Below are 26629 nucleotides of genomic sequence, written 5' to 3'. Positions count from 1 at the left end.
TTAATTGTGTTTGTCCCGATTGTTGTCAGTGTAAGTTGAAAACTAATGTTAGCTTACTAGGAGTCTTTAGAATCTTTTAAGGAGACAAAGAGTATACAAAACAAAAAGTTGTGCCCTTAATTAAACAGTTTTTCAGTATGACTCTTTATTGAAATCTCATTGGGGTTTTCAACGTCCTTATGAGGGGAATGGGAGGGGCAGGCACTGATGTCTTATCTCTTGTGACCAGTGACAGGACTTGAGGAAACAGCACATGGAGTGATTCTTGGGATCTCCTGTGCAGAGCCAGGAACTGGACTCAATGATCCCGATGGGTCCCTTCCAACTCAGCATATTCTGTGATTATTGAGTTCACCTTAATTTCTGACATGTCAAGCACTATTTCAAACAGCCTGAGACCAATTTTGGTCCTCGGAATTTAGCTGTCAGATAATGGAATTTTAGCTAGGTTAGATGGCAAAGTGGCATCCTTTCCTGTGTAAGTGTGCATAATATCCCATTGAAAATGGTCAGCCTATATATTCTTTTATTCCCGCCTCTAATTTGCAGATGACTTCTCTGTTGTAATGAAAAAGCTGGTTGTGTGATGTAGGTCTTCTCAGAGAAATTGATTAGCCTCTAGAACCAAGAGTTGTGTCCAGCTGGGCATTTATCCTTCCAGATGAATTAATCAGACAGAAACAAAGAAATTCAAAGCAAGCCTGGAGTTGCCTGTTCAAGTTTTCTTAATAAAATATTCGGTATTTTCATAGATTGTAAAGTGTTTTTATGAATTTTGCCTCTTTACTCTGGAGCAGTTCATGCTTCAGAAGTTATTGCTACAATGAATAGACACTCTCTTTCAGTTTCCAGCCCGAATTAATTTCTGACCAGTGCCTGCTGTCTTATTATTGTGCCAGTCCTGTCTGTTGGATTATATAACTATTCTGCTTTCCTGATATTTACTTGACAGCCCCAAATGAGTTTTATCAAGCTGCTCCAGTGGTAGGTTATTAAGTCCTCTGGCTATCCTAGCAAGTTATTTCATACCTGTGCTAGTGATAAAATAATTTTCCTTGAAGAAAAGCTCTATGTAGTTTTGCAGATGAGGCCTCCTAAACCTTGCACAATTGGACACCAAGAATTTGCTACTTTTCCTCCAGTGTCTTCTTAAAAAACATTGCTCTTGTAGACTCCTGCAGTTTTCTCGTGATTCCAAAGCAACTTTACTGAATCTTTTCCAAATGAAAATTTTAGTTCTTAGCCTTAAATGCAAGTCTTGATATTTTCACTGCTGTGTGTGTGATTTAAATTCACAAATATTCAGTTCTTTCAGTGGGTTTTCTTGTCCTCTTGTATGTTTATGTATGCCTCTTTGGATTGCCAGCAGTGCACTCCCATGTTCTGACCCAGTGCATAAATCAAAATAGTAAACAAAATCAATCCCTTGTGAAATTACTCTTAATGCTAATTCCCTCCTGGCCCTCTGTTTCAGTTTTGCACACTACTTTCTCCATTTTTACCTTATCTCCATTTTTATGCATTGGGCTTCATGCTAACATATGCTTTATTTAGACATTGTACTGTTTACTAGACCCAACGATAGAATCAGGATGAGCATCTTTCCCCCTGGCAGAAATCTAGCAAAATAATTGAAAATCCACTAGAACACATCTTATGTTCTTAATTATGCTTAGCTTACGTAGTGCATCAGTTTTCCTATTAGTTGTAGCAGCAGAGGTGAGGTCAGCATTCATGGCTGGGGTAGTTGTGGTTTTGGAATGGGGATTTCACTGGTTTGCCCATAAATAATTTGGGGTTTGTGTTTTTAAAATGTCTGGTTTATTTAGCAGTGAGAAAACATTCAAAACACATCTTCTAATTAAAAATTATGCTGAGGCTCTCAACAATATACAGATGTTCCATATTTTGGTCACATATCATCCCAGATTTTGATGGATAGCATAACACTTGACTAAACTGCAAGACTCAGACTATCTTGTCCTATACTGTCTGAGTAGCCAAGTTCAGGGTAAATTGGGTTTTCCTTAATCTGAATAGAATTTTTTGTTGCTGTTTGTTGGTTGTTGAGAGTTATTTTAAGGCAGGAGTGCATCACTGAATGACAGCTTAATAGAAAACCTCCAGAATTTGGAATATTGGCTCTGTCACACCCATAGTGAGTCTGCTTTGTTTTACGATCATGTCTGTCACAGTGTACAAACAGCTAGTTGGCTTCAGATTTAGGTCTCTTACCCAAAATCACACATGGAAAAGCACCAAAATTAGGTCTAGCATCTGAAAAGAAAAAATTCTTATTACATCATTCTTCACCTCTGGAATCCAGCACAGTGTCTGTTTGCTTTCTTTATTAATACCTCAGGCATCCCAAGTAATACAAACAGCACTATTCTTGGCCTCATCTAAAAATGATCATTATATCAGGGAGAGCTTCATAGTGGAATCCTGTCTGCAAGGAAGATGCACCTCATGTGGGCCAATGTTCTTAATCCTTCAATCACATAAACCAGCCAGCAGCTCCTCTCACTGGCACAAACAGCATTTCCCACCAGGGCAATGAGTCTTTCAGACTCTGAGTTTTCCTGCTTGCAGTTTGACATTAGCATTTGGATTGAGGCAGCTGGATCTGAGCAGGTTCCAGGGCCCATTAAACTTCATCATCTTGAAGTTCACTGGCATCGCTGTTATTTAAAAAAATGAAGCACACATTCCACATGTGCTAAGTATAACTTTCATCACTACAAGTATTTCCATATTCAAAAAATGTGAATTTATACTTGATTTGTGCTTTATGAAAGAAACTACTATACGAAGTTTCCATTTTGGCTGAGTAAGTGCTGTTTAATTTGTAACTTCTCAGAGGATTAATTACAGAAAGAGAAACAATGATGACAAATGGAAGGATTTGTTTATCCAGATTGATTTAAAAATAAACAGGATAATAGGGCGTGCCATTAATCTGAACTGGTACTGAAGGACACAAACCTCTTTTTCTGGGTGGGTATATGGGTCTGGTTAAAGCTAGCATGTCAAAGAAACTCTAGGTAAGATCAATAAGTAAACTCGAAGAATTAAAGAATTCGTTCATGTTTTAGAATATCTGTGACTTGTATACAAGACACAGACACTCTAAAGGTGAAGGTGAAGGTGATTCATTGTATACACAGAATTTGGAGCTCTTCAAAATATTCTGCCCCTTGCACAACCACTTTGGTATTTAAAAACAAGATAAGGCCATGTTTCTATCCACAAAAGGTGTGGTTTTGAATAAAAATATAATTGATGTTGGATGTCACTAGCCGAATCCCAAAAGGACTTTTCAGAGTGACATTTCCATGGATTAAGTTGCAAAAAGCTTAGGTATGATTTATTTATATTGGTAATAATAATGAAAGACAATAATGTTTTTATTCACATCTTTACATTCTACACCATCACCCACCCCAACCTTCCTACCTCCAACCTGGCAAACTGGTTTAACTTCCTCTTAACCTTTCCCCTGAAAACTGATTATTAATTCTGACTCTTTGTTTTTGGTTTCTTAGCCTGTTCTAATTCATGGCAGTATTTTACCTCTCACCCCAATTCAGTTGGTATAAGGTTTTTTTAATGCAGTAAAGCAAATGCAACTTGTGAATTCTGAACTGGAATTGTGAAAGATTCCTAAAGGGAACTTAACAAGTACTTTATTTTTTTTTAATACAAGAAGTAGTATAAAAACATATTTGCAATGTTAATTTAGAAAATAATGATACAATGAAAATATTAACATTTCTGTGCTGTTCTGGAAATGTATCTATTATAGCTCTGAAGTAGCACATGAAACCCTGAAGGTGAAATAGAAAATGAGACTGACTAAGTCTGGGAGCCCAGCCAACCCCTGATTGCAGGGAGTTTTTATCTAAAGGGGAGTTTGGTGTTGAGTGGACATACTAAACACAGTGATTAGAAAAGGAAAGAATTAATAAATACAGAACGTTCATAAAATTAATCTCAAAGGCAATGGATAGTGCAAAAAGGAAAGTTCTTGGGCCATCAGAATTCTTAGTCATTTACACAATCCAGTAAGAGAAAAGATATCATATGGAAAAATGTAACATGACTTCTAAAGCATCACAGATATTTGCAATATTCACTTATAAATGAAGAAGATGAAAGACACCTACTGAATGCAGTTTGATATGTGACCAAAGATATGGCACATAAAGATTTTGCACATCAACTGATATTCTTGGATGCAAAAAAGGAATTTTGAATTGGACTTCCTGTGGCACAGGAACTTGGAACAACATGAAAGTAAAAGTTTTGGAGCAGCAGTCAATCTAGAGATAGAAAGTGACATCAGTGAACATGAAGTGGCACACATAAAGGAAAAGGGAAGGTAGGAGGGAGCCATTTTGTGTTCTTACTCTCAACAGGTACAACTGACAAGATGAAGGAGAATGAGACAAAGCAGAGACTGGCTGAAGCTGTCAGCACAAGTGTTGACAATGAGCCAAATTGTGAAGGTGACTCATTATGAAGACGTAAACAATCCTGGTCGGTGACTCAGTGGTGAGGAAGCTTGGCTAAGACATCTGTAGCCCATATAAAGAAAACAGGATGATGAGATTTCTCTAGGGTATGGTAAGATAAACTATGGGACAATAATACTGCACGTGCCTGTGATAGCCTGAAGAAAGTTGGGACATACTTACCCTTTATAGCTCATGAAGGAATGTACATATCACCAACAAAGGAAGCTTTGATTGGCATTTGCCTGGGGAATCTGAGAGCAGTGCTGGAAATGGATATAGTGTGAATCTTCTGAGAGTCTGTGGAGGAAGGAAGAGGGTGGGTGATGAGTATCATCATGTAAGGAATGAACTCTGCAATGCAGAGAATATTACACAGTTTGATCTAATTTCTTACGGCTTGGAAACCAGCATCTGTCAAGAAGGTCTATCTCCTTTCCAATTTTAAATATTGCAGTGTGTGCCTGGGTCAGTCCCAACACAGCAAAAAGAACACGCATTTTCTAAGAGTTATGGTCCATAGATGACGGGGATGATTTTCAGTAAAAGGCAAATATTATGCATCTGTATACCACTTAAAGAAGCACACTGAACAAGACAAAAACACTATCACTGATAAAAAAATGTGTGGTGTCTAAACCAAAAAACTTTACAGAATTATTAGAATAACTAGAAAGCAAACATATTGCACATTGTTTCAGTCTGCATGAGAAGAGAAAGCTGTAGGTAAATATTTTAAAAAATGACTTAGAGTCTTTATGAATTATATGGTTGTGAAACCCTTCTGTTTGTGGTGTGCTAATGAAAAATCAGGAATCAGTGACCACAGACAAAGATATAGATTGGCTCTTGTCATTATTTGTAGACCCAGGCTTGAAGCAAGACTCCATTTTGATAAATGCTGTGGAAATCTACATCTTATCAAAAATCCTTAAAGAATTCTATAAGTTAGAGATGTACACAACTAAGAGTTTAGCACCTCTGTGAAGACTAGCAAACATATAACATCACAGGTATTCTGCAGTAGATGCCTCAGTGAGATACTACTTTTTGAGTAGTTTGAGAATTATCAGGCAGCATTCTTTGATTCTGAAGGATTTTACTTATTTTCTTTCCCAAGACATCTTTCAGAGAAATATTGCTTCACATTCCACAACTCCTATTTTTCAAAATTGTTCCTCACACTGTTGTCATTCTGTCACAAAACTAATTGACTTTATTCACAGACATTGCTCCTGCAGGAGTGGATTTAGCTGCTGTGTCTGAAGTTTGTGGCCACTGTTGAGGGAAGTGTGTGCGTGGCTCATTCCCACACCTGTTTCCTCTCTGTGTTTCATTGCCAGGGAGGTTCACTGAGGTCTGTGGAGGAGCCTGGGTCAAATGATTCTTCTGTAAAATGTTTCTCTTTATGTCTATCTTCCTCTTTATACACATGAGAAAAAGAGAAAGAAAATACAGTTAGGAAGTCTTTAATGAAGGAAAATAGAATTACAAGAGGTATTTCTCTGCTGAGAGGAGAGCTAGTGTTCAGTTATCCCCTTGTCATAACTCTATTTTTTTCTGTTCATTTAAATTGGAATATTTTACAGTTTCTAGGGTACTATTAGGTAAAAAGCTAAAGTTGCAAATGATGCCAAGAATTCCTCTCAAGAGATCAGCAAACGTTACCTTCTTGGCTACTGCAAGGAAACCTGAAACTTTTGTTTTGGAGTTGTGTTTTACAGAGTCCAATCCTGTTTGGTATTTGATAAATGTATCAAATTGTCAACTAAGCCCCAGCCTTCTGCAGCATTTTCTCCCCATGAATTCCTGTTACAACTAATGCAGGGAGGGTAAGTTTCTGCCCATCATGAATAAGTGCACCAGAGTTTGGTCCTAAATGAACTGGTAGCTATGTACTTGCAATCCTTCCCAGCTGCTGACAAAGACCTGACTGAGCTGACTAAACCAGCAAAGAAACAAAGAACTTGAATTCTCAAGAGCTTGAATCATGTAACATAACTTTAAAGGAAAACATTGCCTGGAGGTTTTGAAGGAACTGGATAGATTTTGACCACTGTTTCTTAATAAATTTGCCATTGTCTGTACTCTTTCTGCTTTTATAGAACATACGGGTTTCTAAATTATTTTTCAAAATACCTAGATAAAGAGCTACTTTTGGAATTGCAATGCATGCTGCAAAATACTGATAAAATTCTCTCTACCTTGACTCAGATATGGATTTCAGACTTGGGGTTATTTTGTTGTCAGTTAAACATTTGGAAAAAAATTAATTTGACTAATTTGGCACAGCCTTAAGTTCTCAGCGTCTGAGAATAAAATTAATTGGTCCTAAGTTCTGGAAGACCATCCTGCACTATGTATTCAGTAAAAAGCATTGTCTGGAATGTTATTGCTTTAAGCTGCATGGAACAAAAAAAGCAAAACATCTGGCAGGATTGGGATACCTTAGGAAGGCTTTCCACTTGAGTTCATCCAGCTGGCAGTCAATGCTGTGCCACCTGTAAGACCAAAAAAAACCAATGAATGCCCGCATGCATTTTTCCCAAAATAAAATTCCAACAATCTGAGATGACATATTCAAAAAAAATAGGATCATTGTAATTTTCTCTCAAATCAGGTGATAATTGAAAATAGATCCTAGAATAGCACTGAAGGAGAAAAGGTGTCTCATTAAAAATAAGAAGAAGCTACCTTAATTCTAGATGTACCCTTTGTGGTTTTAACTGCTCCCAAACACTGTTTTGGTTGCTTTCTTAATCATGGGAAGCAAACAATTGTTCATCTGCAGAACAGATTCACACTCTTCAATCTAATAATTAAGACCAATTATTTTTTGAAATTCAGGCCCAGAATCTCCAAAGCATCTCAATGGCTTTGCTTTACTTTCAGATAGGCTCCCCAGGTATGTTAATAACAAATGAGAGAAAATGTCCAAATCCCTGAATCCCTCCTGAAATCCTCACATCCTATGCACATCTGCTTATCTGTAGAGCAAGAGATGTTCTATTCCCATATACAACAGCATCATGATGGCAACCACACCGGATATGGGGCTGTCATGAGTCACCACGACAGCTTCTCAGGGGGCCCAGACCATGAATAACCCTCAATAAGCTAAATTAGGGAGCAGTGAGGCAGGACTCTTTAACCCAGCCTGTTGCTATGTTTCCAACAACCCAGTGTGTTTCTATGCTCCATGCACATACTCCTTGTTACTGTGCTGGGCCAGCCACATATTTCACAGTTAGCATCACAGAGGAAGCACGCTTACTAATCGGATGTTGCTCTCTCTGTCCCTCTTGGGTAGCTGGAAAGAAAGAAAGAAAAAAATTATATTGTTAACTCCTCAGAAATTTGAATGCCTGCTTTTAGCAGAGCTTTAGTGGCAATGCATTAAAACCACTAAAAACTATAGAATCATAAACAAATTATAATAAATGAGCCATCCTGGGATTTCAGCTATGGTCCTTTTGTCTGCAGTGTGTTGAAAGGCAGGACCTTGTATGCAGTTAACTTGAAATTTGTTTTTAGTATCAGCTCTGTAATGCCTCCAGTGTTTCTGTCACTCACTATGCTCTCATTTGGACTAACTGGAGAACTCTATCCAGTTTCCAGGATTGTATCAGAGATCTATCAGTTTTAAGACTTTTGCATATCTATAGCCCTTATGACCAGGAAATTAGTATTTTGAGAGCAGATCTTTCCCAGATCATGCAATCTCTATCAGTGTTTAGCGGATGATCATTTTGCATTGTTTTCATCAATTTTCAACATTTACAAGGCTGTATTTTAAAACATTAGTATTTGTTTCTCTCTTTCCTGGCCCTGAATGCTTGGTTTCTTAACCTCAGTTTTGTTCCAACCTATTTTTGAATCCTTTTGCATATTTCAATGATATATTACTTATGAGATAATATGAACATGTAGAGTTTTAAAAATATCCCCTCTGACTTGTGGGTCACAAGGGGCTTTTTTTGTTTTACTTTTGGAGGGAAGTTTGGGTTGTGTGTTCTATTAACAGCAATTGCCTGAATTGCTGTGCTTGTGCCACATATTGGACTTCACATCTCTAGGCTGACACCTGTTATTTTTTGCAATAGCCACTTCTCACGTTCTTTGAAGTTGTGACAGGTGTTGCAAAACATAGAGGGTTTTTATATCATGTTGGCTTAGTTCTTATTAAAACCAGAAAATATCTTTTTTCAATTACTTTTTGTGCTTGAAAAGGCCTCCTCTTCCCATGGTACAAAGGAAATGGATATTTGTTTCAGGGTTCATATGTTAAAATTAAGAAGAAGCCAGGTCTAATACAAACAGAGAAGTAATGACCCCTACCTTTCTTGTGGTTTATTCCATAAATGAGTTTTTATCACACTGAAACATGAGAGGGGAGACATTTTGTCTTGGTTGAGAGCACTGGTGGACAACAGTCTTTGGGTTAGTAAATATTTTCCATTTCTTTTGCACTGTACAGATCTGTCTCATCTGTCACAGCTCTTGAAAATTCTCCTTGATTAATGCTGAGCCAATGAGATTCATCTCAGAAACCTTTCAGTGTTTTTTCCCCTTAGCTTATCTCATTTTATTTCAAACTCCGATTGGAAAACACAGAGGAATGAAGATGTTTTGACTCTATTCCTTCCTCCTCATGATTAATAAAGACTGATTTTCTCTCCCTTTTTTGAAATCATTATTTTATTTGCTATACATTTGATAGAAAGAAAAGAGTACTACCTTATGAAGAGGATTGTTATCTGTGGTGTGGAGGAGTTAATAAGAAAAAGTTTCTTACAGATCTGAAGCACAAGTAACCTAGAGGTTCACATCCTTGGCTATAAATTCATAAGCAGATCCTTGGGGACTGAAAGACATATGACTTTTTTCTTTGTGATTTCCTCAGAGTTCTACCCTTAAATCCAGCCTTCTCAGAAGCATGGCCTAATGCTCCCTGGGTGCATTCCCTGGTGCATTTCCCTTCCTTGTAAGTTTTTGAAAAATCATGCCAGATCATGTTGCTGTAACATTTTAACCTTGCTCCACTTGGGAATCAATAGCTTGCTCCAAACACCAGTTGACAGATCTTGGTCTTCCTGTTGACTTTCTATTATTATGAATTACTCAGATTTCTGTGATAGCTTTTAGAATAATTTCAGAATAATTTGGAGAACAATTGCATGCCTTGCAACTGCAATTTATGTGAACAGTTATGTTCCCATTTAGCACAGGACTTAAGCATATGCTTTAATTTAAGATTTTGCTTTATTCAACAAATTCAGAAAATACTTAAATGCGTGTATAGGTACTTTAGTGAACTAGGTTCTTTGGGTACTATTTCAATTGGTAAATTCCCAGTATATATTAAAAAAAATGCAGGATAGTATGTTTAGGTGTTTAGGTAGTATAAAAACTGTCAGTAAAGCTGTTAAATGTTCTCTGCTTCATTTCCTTCTTCCACTTCGTTATATGGCACATATTACAAATGAGGAAAGATATCAGAATTAAAAAAAAAATACTGGTCACTTGACCTCATTTCTTTTAGAAATTCATATTTTTTAAAACTCTAGCCTAATGCTCAATGAACAGTTTTGATCTTTCCTCCCCTGTGGTCAGCGACAGGACAGAAATGAGTGGCATGAAGCTGTGCAGGGAAGGTTTACACTAGGTATGAGGAAAATGTTCATCACCCAGACAGTGGTTGGGCACTCAAACAGGCTCCCAGGAGCTGGTCACAGCACCAAACCTGCCAGGGTTCAAGAAGGGTTTAGGCAATGCTCTCAGGCACATGGTGTGATTCTTGGGTTATCCTGTGCAAGGCCAGGAGTTGGACTTCCATGACTCTTGTGGATTATCTATGATTCTGCAATATATTTTTAAGCCCATTTGTATTGCTATACCTGTTTTTATGGTTGCTTTTTTAACGCTTGAAGCAATTAAGAAAGATGTCATTACTTTCTTCAGTTTTATTTCTGAGTGTTCTGCATAGCAAAGAGCTTTAACTAAAAGCTCACTTCAGGAGCTGTTTGGTGGATTCTCAGGCTGACAGTGCCCAAGGCAATAACTGTACCTCTCAGAGAACGTGCTTGTGTAGTTTTGGGTTGGAGCTGGGCTGCAGCCAGCTGAGACCAGAGACACAGAGGAATTGAGGGAACTGCTTGCACCTGTCTGCACAGGCATATCTGTAGTTTCACTAGGTATAATTCACCTCACAAGGCTGGAAAAAAGCCCACACATTTTTAAATTCTCACTGGAGCCTTACTTCGAGGACTTAAGTGATAAAGAGGTCTCCTGAGACCCGTATATTCAGTGATAAATTTTACTCATTTATGAATGCATGTACTGTGCCTGCGAGTTTTTCTGAGGTGCTACACGTAGGTACTGCATTTCTCTGATAGCCAAAGCTATTGAAGTCTTGACCAGCTGAAAAACCCTAGATGCCATTTAAACAGATGTTGTACCTTTCATCAATAATGCCTACTGTGTTTTCCATCCACTGAAACTTAAGGTGTTTCCTGCAACAGGTGATATAAAGCAATCACAGATTAGGCTTTCATAAACATATGCAAGAAAAAAAATCAACATTTTGACATTAAATATCTTAAATTCTGTGAGAGTGTCCGGTGTATTTCCAGAAGGAAAACTTCTCCAAATATGCATTAGCATATTAGGAAAATCATCTTCCTTCAAAATAATCATGTTGGCTGTGAGAACTTTTAAAAAGCAAAGTTATGAAGACAAAGTTGTATGTAGCTGTTTGGGGTTATTTGAGGGTTTTTGAGCTTCTATTGTAAAATGGTATAACACTGATGTTGTGTTATCTGTTTTTTTTCTGCTTTGGGAAACGGGTTTACATCTACAGCCTCATCAGAGAAAAACAATGTTTTATAATTTAAAGATAGAAATACATTCTTGTATTCTTCTTGGGAGTGTACATACCTAATGGTCAAAGTTGGTAGTGTTAAAAGCAGACAGATATTTTTTAAAGTTGATTTTTGTGTGTTTGGATCCCAAAGTTTCTTTAGAAAGATTAGAACTTGTGAAGGAAAAGCTGTGTTTAAAGTTGCCCGTGAACTTAATCCTGTGAAGTGTTGAGCATTTGTAATACCTATTAAAATAAGGAGAATTTCCAGGGTTAGGCTGACATTCATTATGTTGGTTTTCACACTGCACTAAGGTTTTAGTCAGATATCATTTGTAAGTGGAATTTCTCATGAGTGAATTTCTCCTGCACTGTAACCTGTCACTGCAGCCTGGTTGGGATATTCAGCCAGGAGCTGGAGCAATTTCACCTGTGCCTGGAGGCACTTTTATGCATCCAGACAGAAAACCTACTCAGAAAAGTACCTTTAGCTTTGCATGGAAACCAAAACTATTCCAATACAGGAGCCCTTTACTGACACAGGGCATGTATGCTGAGAACCATCTTCTGTTCAGGTGTGCAGTGATCTCCTCTGGCTTTTGCTGTCACTAACAATTATCCAGCCTTTACAGGCACCTGCTCCTAACCACCACCCATCTACTTCTCATTCCTGGCAGGAGCAAAAGTCCTTGCTCACATGCAGCCTCTACATGAGGAAAACTGCTAAAATAATTACAGGCCACTGAAAGCAGAAGCCTCCTTTTGGAGAGTCAAAAGAAGAAAGGCAGGAACTATTTCAACAGTCTTATCTGTTGTTTCATTAAAAAAAAAAATTCAATAAAAGCAGAAATCTCTATACCCCAAAACAGTAGCTAAAAATGAGCAGCTTCTGCTACACCCATCCCGTAATGTTACACAAAGCAAGACCTTGCATTTTGCAAAGTATTATAAGGTACCCTTTCCTTTAAAACCAAAATTTTCTAAGGCAGTACTTGTTAACAGGAGAAAATGAGAGGGTCTGCAGGGACAGGGAAATATTTTCATGCTGTTTTCATTTTCTAATACAATGCACTAGGAAAAAAAAGGCAGAGGATGACATAATAAATTTGGAATTCCAAGGTCACAAACAGGAATTCAGACAACAAATGGGAGGGTTTAGGAATGTACATTGTAAAATAAATCTATCAAATTTAAAAAGTTAAGATTGAAATGTAGTATTTCCAGGCAGATATTTGTATAGTAAATTCAGCTCTTTCCCTAAAGAATTGATTTTTTTGATTTATTTTGTTATAGTCAATGTTGTGAATGCAAATATTAAGAGGTTTATAACAGATTTTTTTTTTCCTCAAAAAATGACCACTGGCCTCTTAATCTTGATATTTATCACTCTGCAGGAATTCTTAATTCAGTTTCGAAGTTCCATATGATACAGTAGAATTTTCTGCATCTGTGTAGGTAGCAGCCAGGGACATATATGTAGCAGTGATAAAACTTTATAGAAAACTACATAACAGGAAACTTTTGAGATGGAATTTTGAAAGTCTTTTCTAGAAGGGATATTAGTAGCTTTTTTTTTTAATCTCCCTTTGTACGTGGGGTTTTGGCATTAGGATGACCTAAACAAGAGCTGGAACTGCTGCTTCTTTAATGAGATTTTTCAACCTTATTTTTTGTATTAGCTTGCCCAGACTAAAATCATAAAAATCTACTGTACTGTATAAACTATTTACTGTTGTTAAAAAGTGGACTTTTGCTTTGTAGGCTACCGTACCTATTTGTTCCTGTTTCCTTAATATTGTTTTCTCCAGATGTTGGAAGTTAAAACACCCTTGTTGTTTTTTCCAGTGTCACTCTTTGTTACTTTCCATAGGCCATGTTCACCAAAGCCAGGCAGCGGAGGAAATAACAGATGTGTTACCCTCAAATTATGGGCATAAAAATAACCTTAATAAAATGGGTATTAAGTGACAGCACTTTGCAAAAATCCAGGTCTAATTTACTCTAGCCTAGAAAGCAATAACTTAAGGGACCTCAGACATGCATCCATGGACTTCAGATAGTTTGCAGCAGAGCGACAGTAGCTTGGATGATGACAATCCCAGCTTGCTGTCGATGGTGCATTCCAGGAGAGGCTGACAGGGTGTGTTTGTACTAGACACTTTTCTGCCTGTAACCCTATTGTTTGCTTGTAATTAATATTCCATTATGGGCCTTCTAATTCTGCCAGAGAAACCCTCCCTTCTCCTTAATAATAATAGTAGTAACAACATGACTAATAATAAAAAAATCAGCCACATTCTGACTTTGACTGCAGACAAAATTGTCACCCTGGGTTTACTCTCCTTTTACCAGGCCTTTGGTTCCTGCTGTTCACAGAAAGCTGCAGATGGCTGCCTCAGCAGGAAGCCCTTCCCCCTTCCTTAATGGAACTCGTGGGAATGCGGGGATCCTGGAACCAAAGCCCTCCTTCCCTTCCAAACCTCCTCTCCAAACCCCTACTGAGTAAAAGGAAAAAAATCCCCACATCCCTGGAAACATTTTTGCCAGCCTGTTTTTCAGTAAAAACTTAAATTAACCACTTCACTGCTGATTATAATAAAGATTTGTTATTGAAACAGCTTCTCTTTAATGTACTGAATCATTTCCACCCGCTTATTGAAGTCGTCCATTTGGGTTGAATTATAGCGTCCCACTTCCATTATGTAATAATTTCAAATAAATGAAAACAGGTTTGAATTCTCCAACAATTAGCAAAGTTTTAGCACATTCCCCCTCCCCCCACTCCTTCCCAGACACCCCTCAAAAAGTGAGATGAAAAACCTCAAAATTTTGGCGAAGTCGCATCCCAAGTTTTCTTCTCTTGCTAAAGTCTTCTCCCAGATTTCCTCAGAGACATCATATGGGTTAAGTTACGACTTCCCTTAATATTTATTTTCAAGTGAAAAATAAAAACAGCTTAAGCATTGTGATTTGATATTAGAAATGAAAGAGTTAAATGCCTGAACAAAGCACTCCATTTATAATTTTTGTTAGGAGTTCCACACTGAGCATTAGAGTGAGGTGTGTCTTATAAAGAGGGTGTTTATATTGGATTTGATATAGTTAAGAGATTCAACTTACATATAATAGTCTCCTCTAAGAAGAAGCATAAACCAGAATGAGTTCAGTGGGATTTGCTGAAGTATAAAACATAGTATAAAAGTCTAATCTTATAGACTAGTATCAAGCACCGAGGAATTCATCCACTACAGAAAGGGAATGAAAAAAATGGGGCCAAATCTGTAGCTTTAATATTTTGGAGGTCTTAAAGCCTCCGGCAAGGTCCACACTTGCTCTTTTGACTAAAAGTTACAGGAGTGACTCAAGGCAGTTAAAAGGTGTCCATAGTTCAAAGGATTTGAGGTACATTTCTTATTAAAAATAAAAAATTAAAAATCACCCATCACATATGTGATGCTCTCACTAATTCAGATGGCTGGCTCAGGCCTGAAGAAAATGTGGAAAAATTACAATGCAGAATGAGAAATAATAGAAATTTCACATAAAATTATCTTCTGTAAAGAAGGTTGCTAGTGTCTATTGCAGAGCCTAATAACCTTCAGTTCAGTATTTGGAAGTTTATATTAGCTATGTTGCCTAATTAAACAATCGCTGAATACAATAAGGGTTTTGGATTAGAATGGTGAGCAGCCCAACCTAGAAATGTCAGACAAGCCTGTTAATGAAGGCCATCCTGTACAGCTCCACTAATTGAGAAGATGCTGGGCAAATGGGGAAGGATGGAGGAAGAACTGTTCAGCATCTGACTTCGGCAGTTTGGCTTCAGTTCCACCTTCAGTGCGACACTGAACGTTTCAGTTTCCCAACGCCCATAGAAAAAGCAAAACGTCTTAAACTGGGATGTTATAAATACTGCAGAAGTAAGGAAATAAAAAGCACACAAAAAAGAATTCTTAAATAGTAAGGACCATATGATGTACCCTGAAGGCCAGCAGGGATTAAAGCAATGGTTTCATTAGCTTTGCAGTAAGAAAAGTTCAGGGAGGACTGTCGAGTGGAAAAATAAATATACATCTGCACTTGAATACTAGTCTAAAAAGAGGAACATATGGTAACCTCTGGGTGCCAGCTTATCTTAATGAAGGTTGCAAAGCCTGCTACATTTGATATAAAGTCTGAATGAAGACATATAAATATTGCACAGCTTCCTAGAGCTGATGGTATCACACTCCAGGGTTGTTACTTTTGAGTTCATTTGCTGCCAATAGGGCCGTGATTCAAAATACCGTCAAAGGTTGAAAGTTTCCAAAACTGCATCTGTGTATGTAATTGTTAAGGAATCTTTAGAAGTATATATTAGGAATGAGAGGGCTTAACAGGAGGAATGGACAACTTTTGAAAGCAGTTGACACTGCATGTGTCAGCTTGGAAAAAACAAAACCAACATTCCTGCAAAGCTAGTGAGCTCTGTTTGATGACATATATTAGGGCAGTGCCAGTAGGAAAACAGGAATGAATAGAAACATCATTAAAAATAGAAGCACTGAAAGGGCAAACAGCAGATTATTCTTTTTATTTGCCAAATATGAACACTATTATCTACCCAAAAATAAGAAATAAGTGTCAAGTGATCTCGTCATACTGTATTCTTGTCAAATGGTCAGCATTTGAGCTTCGTGGTTTTCAGAGACAGATTTATTGCCCAAGATGAGGGGAAAGTTCTAGAAAATCCACTCCATAAAAAAATGTTTTTGTGCATGATCTCATTCATTATGACTTTTACTATACAGCAGAATGAGAAGCGATCATAGTAGAGATACTTGAAAAGTGAAATTTGACCAAATGTTCCTTAAATATAATAGATAAAACATGAATTGCATTTCAGGAAAGAAAAGTAGTTACCCTGGAAATACTTTAAATGTTTGCATGTGTAATGGCTCTCCAAGACCCAGCACACTAATGATGGGCCATTGCTCTGAGCTGAAAAGGAAATCCATTCCCGTACACTGCCCCTATCCAAGTCCATTAAGAAATAATGGTTAAAAGATGAAAGTCGTGTTAGGGTTTCAGAGAAAATGTTTGGCACACCAGGATGAAAAGTCAACAATCTGCTTTTAACGAGAGACACTGGAAAATCTTTGGTTAACATACCACTGAAAATATTAATTCTCCTTAATGGCAGGATGCAACATAGCTTTTTATAGTTTTTGATCCATGTCATAAATTTGGCCATGACAAAGGGATACTCCAGCTTTAGCTCACTGGCAGAAACATTCACTGTTTCCCAACACTAAAAGGTTAGTCCTTTGGATTCTCTCTAAAGTGCCAAAGGGCCAAATTCTTTCTATGGAAATAAAATTGGAAATAAAATGATTGGCAAAAGAATGAGAGTAAAAAAGAATCATAGTGTGTAAACTGTGGCAGATTTAATTCTGGACTTACTTTTTGCATCCACTGCCTTGCTAAGGGGTGTAAACAAGATAAAAATAGGAACATATATTTTAAAATGAAATGTAAAGGAATGATGACAGTGTAAATGTAGATGTTCCAGCTGTTTCCCAACTATTTCTGGTCAATAATATAATGGAAATATATTGGTCAATAATATAATGGAAATGGTCTGTGTGCTTTTTCTCTGTGTAATCGGTTATTATCATGTAGTAAAAGGGGAAGTGTTTCCTTTATCAGTTCTGTGCAATGAAGTTTGGAATCCTTTCTGAATCAGAATCTCTCCTCTGAAACAATGTTTCATTTGTTCAGCTTATGGATTTAGAGGTGCTTGTTTAGTAAAGCTGATGTAAAAACCTGATAATTTATTACTTCAATAGCAAAGGCACCTACAAGCTAATACTACCTTTGGTCCTGGTACAACAGGATCTATTTCCTTTACAATAAATAGAAGTGAACAATAGAAATTACACACCACAGACAAAGTTCTCGTTCAGCCACCTTACAAACACAGCATTGTTCCATAAACAGTAAATTTCAAATACAAAAACCTCAAAGTTTGCAAAGTGTGACTGATTTATGCATAGACTAAATTTCCTGTCTAATGTCTTTGTCTATGACAGGAGTAAGTCTTTATGCTGAATATTACTTTAAAATCTAAAACACTTTACAGAAATATTCTATTCTGTGATCTAGTTTTTAGATCAGAAAGCTTAGACAATCAAAGCAGTTGTGTGCCAGATAGGTGGCTAGAATTAAACTGGGGATTCCATGAATCCCAGCATAATGCTGTAGTAACTTCTCTTTCCTAGTGTTAAGTGTCTGCTGAAATGTCCTTTTTTATATTCTTCCTAAATTGCCCTCTTGGTTTCCTGTCTTGTTTTTTACCCATAGAATTTTATATCCTCCAATTATTTCCAATCAGTGAACTAAATTATCAGCTTTGTTGGTGCTAATCTACCCTGCAATCTGCTGAAAAGTAAAATACATATTTCAGAAACTAAAACTAGAAAGTGACTTGGTAGTAGTCAATGGATTCTGTCCACCCCAGGTCTCCAGCAGGAGCATTATTTGAGACTCCGGTGAACGTGGTTGTTGCTGGAAACCACAAGGATAATTCATGGAAAATCTTACACAGTCCTAGAATTTTAACATCTGTGGGTAACTGTCATGATATCAAAAGACATGAATACCAGTGCCATTGATTAAACCATTCTTTTATTTTTTTTCTTTTATTGCCCTGGGGCTTGGTAGCACCATGTAAGTCAGCTATTTGTGAAGAGACTGTCATCCCCACGTATTAAAAGTCTGGGAATAAAGCAAGCTATCATTTCATGTTTGGTCCTGCAGTCTAATCTTGGTTCTGCCCACTGTTGTTTGGAAAAGGCTAACACTGAGAGGCTTTGTGGTTCTGTACTTAGTATCAAACCCCTCCCTTATTTCTCAAATTATTGGTTCTTAACAATAGGAAAATCCCTGTATTGTACAGAAGTGTGATAAGTAATATTTTGGGTCACTTCTTGTGAAACTTCTTCTCCATATTTCAACTTAAGCACAAAATTATTTGAAATCTTCTGTTCATGTTCATTTCCCCCCATTATTTTTGTTACAAAGTAGCGCAACATTGAAATCTTGAGTGTGGAATAAAGAAATTAAGATTTCCCTATTAAGTAAAGGGAAAAGGGATAACTTTACTAAATTTCTATGCAATATTGAGTTTTGTACATTTTTCTTTTCAAATCTTCCCTTTTGAGTCCATGAAATTGATTTTTCAAAGCAACATTCTTGGTTTGAGTGGTATTCTCTAAAATTTTCCCTGTGCTTTATAAAAAAAAAGAGGTGCAAAAGGAAGGGAAGGAAAGAGGGACAAAAATTTGAAAGATTGAGATGAAAGTAGGATCATTAAACTATTCAGTAGTCATAATGTTTACTAATGAAAGTGTTATCCTGTGCTTTGAACAGAGCAGGGAATTTACATGTCTTGTGACCTCCTTGCTGGCTTTCAGCTGACATTTTCTGGAAGTTATGCTGGTGATGCTTGTAAGAGTGAGGGAAGTGCTCCAAGGAGTGAGAATATTATGCAGTAATTAATAAAAGAAGTTGAAAGGTTAGTTGGAGCCTAAGGAGATATCTCCTGTCATGTACTGTTATTTATATGTATTTTTACAGTTAGCAGCACTTCAATCTTCCTGTGACTCCCTGTGATTGCTTTCAAAAAGTTATTGGTTATGAGTCCCTCTCACACTTCAACTGTGACCTTTTTGTGTTTTATCTCCTTAGACTGTTAAAGAAACATAGAAAATTAGATTAAAAAACCAAATTAAAATAACTTCAGTGTTTCCACTGTGAAATCTGTCACATTTCACCAAGTAAATTGCTATATATGGTACAGTATTTGACTTTTCAGAGAGATTACAAACTTGAATGATGCCTAACAGTAGCCTGGAAAAAGTTTTCAATGAACAGAAAAGGTCTTAAATCTAGTTTATTTTATTAGTTGTTACTTCTTCATGTATGTTTTATTTTAACAAATCCCTTTAACAAAGATAGCTAAGGAAACATAAGCATTGTTGTTCTCTCAGAGTAGTGCCAGGCTCTTTGGTCTGTATCCTTGGGCTGGAAAGAGAGGGACGCTACTGAGATTTCAGGTACTCTTTGAAAAATCAAAACAGGTCCTGGAAAACTACAGATGTCCAAGGGGTTTGGAAATCTTCCTCAGTGGATGGGGCCTGTGTGGGATTTCCATTGGCAGCTTCAACTCCTCGAGGTGAAAGTTAAAGCTGAGATTTCAGAGAGAGGAACATTTTTTAAAATGTATTTATTTATCTATTTATTTATAAAAAAAATCTATTTCTTTTTAGTTTAAACAGTGAAATGGGCCACTGGGGTCAACAATCAGCAGGCATGCATTGGACCTGCCTGGGCATTGTAAACTAGGACAGAGTTTGCCTGAGAACTGACAGACCATCACTGGTTTCACAATCAAATAATTTACACCTTACTGTTTCAACATCCTTTCAATAACTGTTGAGTTATTGTCTCCTGTTCACAAACACAGACTGGCTGACTCAAGTGAGCTTTGCCATGTCCAGGTTCTCTGGTTTAAGGGAACCAAAGTGAGGCCTGCAACCTGCATGACTTCAGAGCAGAGAGGGGAGACGTGCGCCCAGGAGCTTTTTGGTGAATTATGCAGGGACTCTGGCAGAATGTGTTTTAGGGCAAGCAGGTTGATCACCCAAAAAATGGAGGAAAGAAAACAACTGTTTTCTACAGCCAGGATCTGTTCTTTAGAGGGGCTTAGTATCCTGTTTCTTTACTTGGCTCTTCAAAAACATCTGGCAGGGATGCCTATGTTTTCACTCACTAAATTTCTTATTTCTTTACTTGGTCTGAATACAGTTGCATTGCAAAGTTTGCCTGATGACTTCTGCAATCAAACAAGTCAGTCACTAATCACTGCTACTCTGCAACAGCTACAAATGGACACTCAGCTTTATAAAATGGCAGAATCACCCTGGATTCAGCCCATGCTTAGAACATCCATGGAGGAATTGCTACCAGCCCTACTGCATCTCACCCATTTATGTGGACATGCTCTGACTAATCCAGAGAGAAAATTTCTGGGTTTAGCTCAATTATGTCACTGCTCAAAATATATCTTGCATTGTGTGGGACATACAAGATGTGTGTAAAGAGCCAGGGAGTAGAGCAGGGCAAGGAATTTTTTGACCTTTCCCTGCCAGTGCTGACTGTCATTGACCTCACCTGCTCCCTCACACCAGTGGCACAACATGTTTTCAGTCTCAGGAGCAAAGCTTCATGAAAGAGGAGCTGCAAAAACAGCAAATCATAGAGTCATGGAACAGTTTGGAAAAGACCTTGAAGATCATCTAGTTCCAAACCCTGCTGTGGGCTGGAACATCTTCCACAGATTGCTCAGAGTCTCATCCAGTCCTTGAACACTTCCAGGGCTGGGGCACCTGTAGCTCCTCTGGTCAACCCATTCCAGTGCCTCACCACCCTCAGAGTGAAGAATTACTTCCTAATAACTAACCTAAACCTACTGTCTTTCAGGATGAAGCCATTATCCATTGCCTCATCACTAAATGTTCTTGTAATGGGTCTGTCTCCAGCTCTCTTGTAGGCCTTGTTAGGTGCAGTAGGGCTGCACCTGAAATTATATAGAATTGATTAGACTGAAACAACCACGGGCCACATAAGGGTCCATGTTGGAGTGCCACAGGACACTACTGCTGGACACTGTGTTGGGGCCCTGAGGGCACTGCCAAGCTTTCCTGTCCCTGATCAGCCTCCCCCAGAGCTCACCCACCCTGCCCATCCCTGCTGTCTTAGCCCCCAGCTACAGTCTATCCCATCTGTGTAGGAGAAAGTTGACAACTTGGACAAATTAGCAGGTTAATAATATAAAATATTATTATGTAAAGCAGAAATTAGAGAAATCTTCCTGGCTTTAATGTGAAGAATTGAAGCCTCTGAGCATGGAGGTGCAATATCTACAGCTGTACCCAAGGTGAGGGGATGTAGGAGATGCAGGTTCTACAGATGCAGGTCAAACAGATTGGGCATCTAAAAGAACTACATTTGCATTTGGCTTAATTTCCTCTCACTACCTCTTGATCTATATGAACATCAACCTGTGGAATAATATGCCAAAGAAACATCAACATTAACCTGTGGAATAATATGCCAAAGAAATTTTCCTTAAAGCTCAATGAGAACAAAAATTTTATTAGAAAGAGTTGCTTCAGCCTTGGAAACTAAATACCATAGTCCCTGCCTTTCTCTATGTTGAATCATCTTCTTTAACCAATTGCCATGTTTAAGAATTGAATTTTGCTGTTAGTGTTGGAAAAATGACTCCTGCTAAGTCCTTGCCAAAAAGGCTGAAAGGCTTTTTCTTATTTTCCAAAATTTCTCCTTGTGTGTGCCTTTAATCTGTGCTTGAGCTTATCTGACAAGCAGCTCTCCCTAAGCCTTGGTTGAGAAAACTTGTTTTCCAGGCCCTGTATCATTTCTGTGACCCTCCTTTGAACTGCAGGATCTGATATCCTCCCCAAAGTACAGACACGAGGATGGCCAAGTACTCGCCTTAGGAGTGCTGAGAATAACAGCAGCTGGATCACTCCCTTCTCATTGCTTAATAGTCTCAGGTTTACACATTCAGAGAAATTTGGGGCTTTTTTGCCATTGCATAGCACTGACATTAAGCTTTTCAGAATATCTTTTGTGGTAACAAAAATTCCTAATGATCTCATTAAGGCACAGAGTTTATCCCTAGTATTTATATGTTAGCAAGTCTGCAGTTTTCCAGGTTTACAGCCCCACTTTCACCTGGGGAATGTTGGAGATTCTGTTACTTTGAACAGACAATCTCATTAACTATATTTTGAAATCTCTTCAAAATGGATTGAAATGAGAAGTCCCAGAATACCTATCCCAAATCTTCCAAAGGTGCACCCTACTCATAGAAGTACTCTTTATTTCAGTCATTGCCCCAGGGCTGGAAGAAAAGGGGGTCCTTCCCATGCAGGGCTTCAGCAAAATGATAACACATCTGGTGATGTAAACCAGAAAGGTAACTTGATATGTTTGGAGTTTCTCTGCCTTTTTTTCTTTTTTTTTTCTTTTTTTTTTTTCTGTATTATTTTCTTGCTTTCTTTTCTCCCACTCCAAGAAAAAAATAGCCTGAAACCCAGTAGGTGCAAGAAAAACATAAAACTGAGAGCTAGAAAAATAATCAATATCACAACTCAGCTGAGGTAGTTTGGATGAGCCGCCACTGTCATGCATATGCACAAAGGGAGAAAGCAGAAATGGGACTTGATTCCACCTTTGCCAAAACTCTGTGTTATGAGCCTGAGGAAATAGCTGATGTATGTCTTAGATTCTCTGTGTGTGAGTGACAGATGATAAATTGTTTGTTAAATACCAGGAGAACCACTGAGAGAACACACATCAAAATTTTCTTTACACTATTTTGCCACAGAACAACAGTATTTCTTTATTTTCAATATATCCTTCCAATTTGTTGCAAAAAGGAACATAATTGCAATCTGAACCTCAAGCAAGTCCTAAGCCCCACCAGCAGTTTTGTACTTCTTTGCAGCATGGCTTTCTTACGCCACCTGTTTTGCCTTTGCTTTGCCATTTTTTAAAAATTCTCTCCTGTGTATAATATGGTCAGTATGGTGGGACTGAAAAAGGCATTTTCAATCAGTAGGCTGTAATACATAAGCGAGGAATAATTTTATATATTTGTGTAGACCTGGGTGGGTCTGCAGCTTCAGAGCTCCAAATGTTCAGGGATCAATACAAATTCTCAGGAAGGCTGCAGATTCACTACATTGCTTCACGTTTAGCTTTGAGGTCATGCACATCTCTGTAGTAACACATTGGTGTTTTGAGAAAGAGATCTGAATCAGTACTTGCCACCATTGTAGAATTTTCTCCAAACTGTTATGCGAATCATTTCCCTTCACTTGAACACGTTGCTGCTTTACAACACAAACTATGCAGTATATAATATACATTTTGCACAATTTGCTGCAGTTAGAGTTCCCAGATCTTCCAATATGGGGCAGCAGTTGCCAAATCCTGGCACAAGAAAGTCACTTATTTCCATCTGTGAAAATATCGTCCTCTTTCTCTATGTAGGCAGAGAGAAGTTACTAAAATAAGCCACTAGAAATTGGAGGAGATGGAGTTTGTTTTATTCTTTTTTTTTTTCTTTAGTTTAATTTGCTGGCAGAGCAGAAGTAATGTGGTCCAGGAATGTTTCCATTTCTTACATTCTTTATTATGGTGAAACCTACACAGTAATCTTTCATGTGATGTAGTTTCTGGTCAGAACTCTGAATCATCCTTTAATTGCTAGAGGTGTTTTTAACTTATCTGAGTTGTTTTTCTAGCTAATTCAGTACTCAAGACCACATTTGAATTTCTTCCCAATTGAAACTGATGCTTTGCTCACTAGATGCCACTGCGATATTTTGAAAGACTTCTGGAGTGTATAATTTCTCCTCTCTCTTTGTGGAACTTTGCTCCACCCTTGAATCATATTTATCCCACACTTGGAGGTGTAACAGATATATGAGCCTTCTATATCTGAAAATATTGTTCTTCAGTACAGCAGTTTAGCAAATTTGCTCATTCTTACTGACAAAGAAAACCTAATAAAACAAACAGGATTGATGATGATTTTGGCTGAATCCTTCATGGTTTTGACTAGATTGTCTCACTAAGCAAATAGATTGTTAGCTTCAAATTCCTCCTGTTTCCTCCCATCCTCTGACAGTCTTTTCACATATTCCCTTATCTTTTATTTGCTTTGTTTTCTATGTTCAGTTCTATTTCCCTACTTAGCCTCATTCTGAACTCAGTTCTTCCCAAACCTGAAATGCTGTGTGCCCCCAGTGCTGCATTCTGGGTTCTCTCTTCTGCTTTGATTACAGTAAAGGGCCCGTCTTGTGCTTAATACTCATGCATTGCCTATCAGAGTAAACTATAAATAATAATAATACTAATCCTGACAGAGTGCCCACTTTTGAACAAAGCACTGTTTTGTCTTTTTTTTCCTCCTTTTTAAGTCTGCAAAACACATTGCCACATTTTCCACAAGCTCATCTTCTGCACCTATCAAACTTCAGCTTTTATACAACCAGTGTCCATTTGGTCAGCCAACAGTAGAAATGTTTTCACTGAGACCTACGCTGAACTCAGCATAATAGCAAACAGGTGGTCAAATGAGAACAAAAACAAGTTTTTTTTAAAAAAATCAGCCGGTGAAGCAAATAAATGTTCAGGATCTTAAGTGTTGATCAAAGAGTAAATAAAATCTAGCATGCATGGACATGTGATCAAGGAAAGAGCCATCAAAGCAGTCCATGTCTTGTGGGAAGGGACACTGATGATGTGGAAAACTCAGCAGATAATTCAGATTAATATTATTTGGTCATTCTTGATTTCAGTTTATTATGGAAATGATGTAAATTTTGATAAATGTAGGTAAGCGTATTCAGTTGATAAAATAAAATACAAGATTCAGTATGCTGCTGGAATTTGGAAACTCATAGTGCATGACAGTGTTGCTTCTTGCTGAGTGGCAGAAGAATAGATGCGCTTACATCTATCTCCTACCTGGGGGGGAGGTGTTGCTGAAACAGAATATAATCATGAACAGTCTCACTTTTACAAGCCCTTTTACAAAATACTTTTACATTTCATCTAACTGAGCAAGCTTTAAACTTTATTTTTTATTTCTATGATTGCTGAATGGAAATAAAACTAGAAAGGAAAACAAATACTGCACAAAATATTATTATTATAAATATCATATATATATCCCATAAAAGCAGATTGCAGAAGCATAATAAATGTGCCTGTAGTGTATCCAAGATCAAGAGGCAAATGACTTATAACTGAAAAGAAAATGCCAACATTTGGTAATTTCCAATTGCAACTAATAATAAAGTATATCCTTTTTACAGTGGAATTAATTATAATTTTGACATACATGTAAAATTATTCAATAATTGTGTATGTTTTTACAAAATGAAAAATCATCCCAAAGGGAGGACCTGAGAAAAATCCTCATTTACTCTAGTAGGGAAGCATATTAAGAAGTTGCCATAAAATTGAACCTTCACAAGGCTTCCTTGATGTTTGTTTACACAAGAAACATCATGAAAAGTGCTTAAACTCTGTGCTTTGGCTGCAGCAGCTTCAGCCTATGTCCAGGCTGAAAAACTTATTATTTATAAAGAGCAGTGATAAATGCAGTTAACTATTTATTTAAATGTTAACATTAGAAGTGTTTAACAAAAGGAGAGGAATCAGGAAGCTCAGTTAAAGTTGCAGATCTGTTCTAAGTCCCAGCATTGTTCCTTTTATTTTTCTCAGCAGCATGGGTTCAGGATGGAGTTGTTAGGTTTAAGTTAGAATTTCCTGGCTTTTCTTTTGGTTTGTGTTAAACCACAGTATTTTTAAACATACTTTCACAAGGGATTCCACTGGTCAATTCTTCTCTCTTTTTCCTTTTCCCCCAAGGTTTTTTTATGCATATGTAATCATTTTACAGATGGCATACAACAATTTGAAAGAAACTCTTTCCAAGTTATCCATTCCAAACTAAAATAACTACATTTAAATATTATTTTCTGTATTACTGTTCCAGTGATCTCTCTGTACTCAAATCATATTGAATATTTTAAGTAAAAATTAAAGAAAAAAGAAGTTTTTTTTCCATGCTCTCTGGGATATCCAGCTCCAGGCTAATTTCTGCAGATAAGAAACAGTATCTGGCTTCCCCTCTCTTCTGCTATCTGGCTGCTACTGCTCTAGTGTTGTATTCCTCACCTTCAGTGAAAGCATACAGCTGCTGCTTCTGTTTCCTCTGAGGTCCACTATTGTGAAAGGTACTAGCTGAAAATGTACAAATTATCTCACCATGAGTTATTAATCCTGTTTTCATTTCAACAGAAAATTCATTCTTAATTGTAAGAAAGTGAATATGAGGAGTCAATACCAAAATGTTACTGTTGAACTTGAGTCAGTTTTTTTCCCCTTTTTTTAACTAATTTGAATATTTTTTATTTATTAATGAGGATTGTTTGTTTCATTTTCTTATCTATTGAGTTTTGCTTTCTCCAACTTGCCAGGACAAGCTATAAGGATGAGCTGGAGTTCCCTCACTTTCCTTTCGCCAGCCCAGACCATGCTCCTGTGGTATGCTGGGCTCTTGTGGCTGAGCTGTCTTAGAGCAGTCTTGCAGTAGTTCATGAAATCAAAA

Source organism: Melospiza georgiana, chromosome 1 (assembly GCF_028018845.1).
Source record: "Melospiza georgiana isolate bMelGeo1 chromosome 1, bMelGeo1.pri, whole genome shotgun sequence".
NCBI classification, from domain to species: Eukaryota; Metazoa; Chordata; class Aves; order Passeriformes; family Passerellidae; genus Melospiza; species Melospiza georgiana.
Note: the sequence above shows the minus strand (reverse complement) of the source record.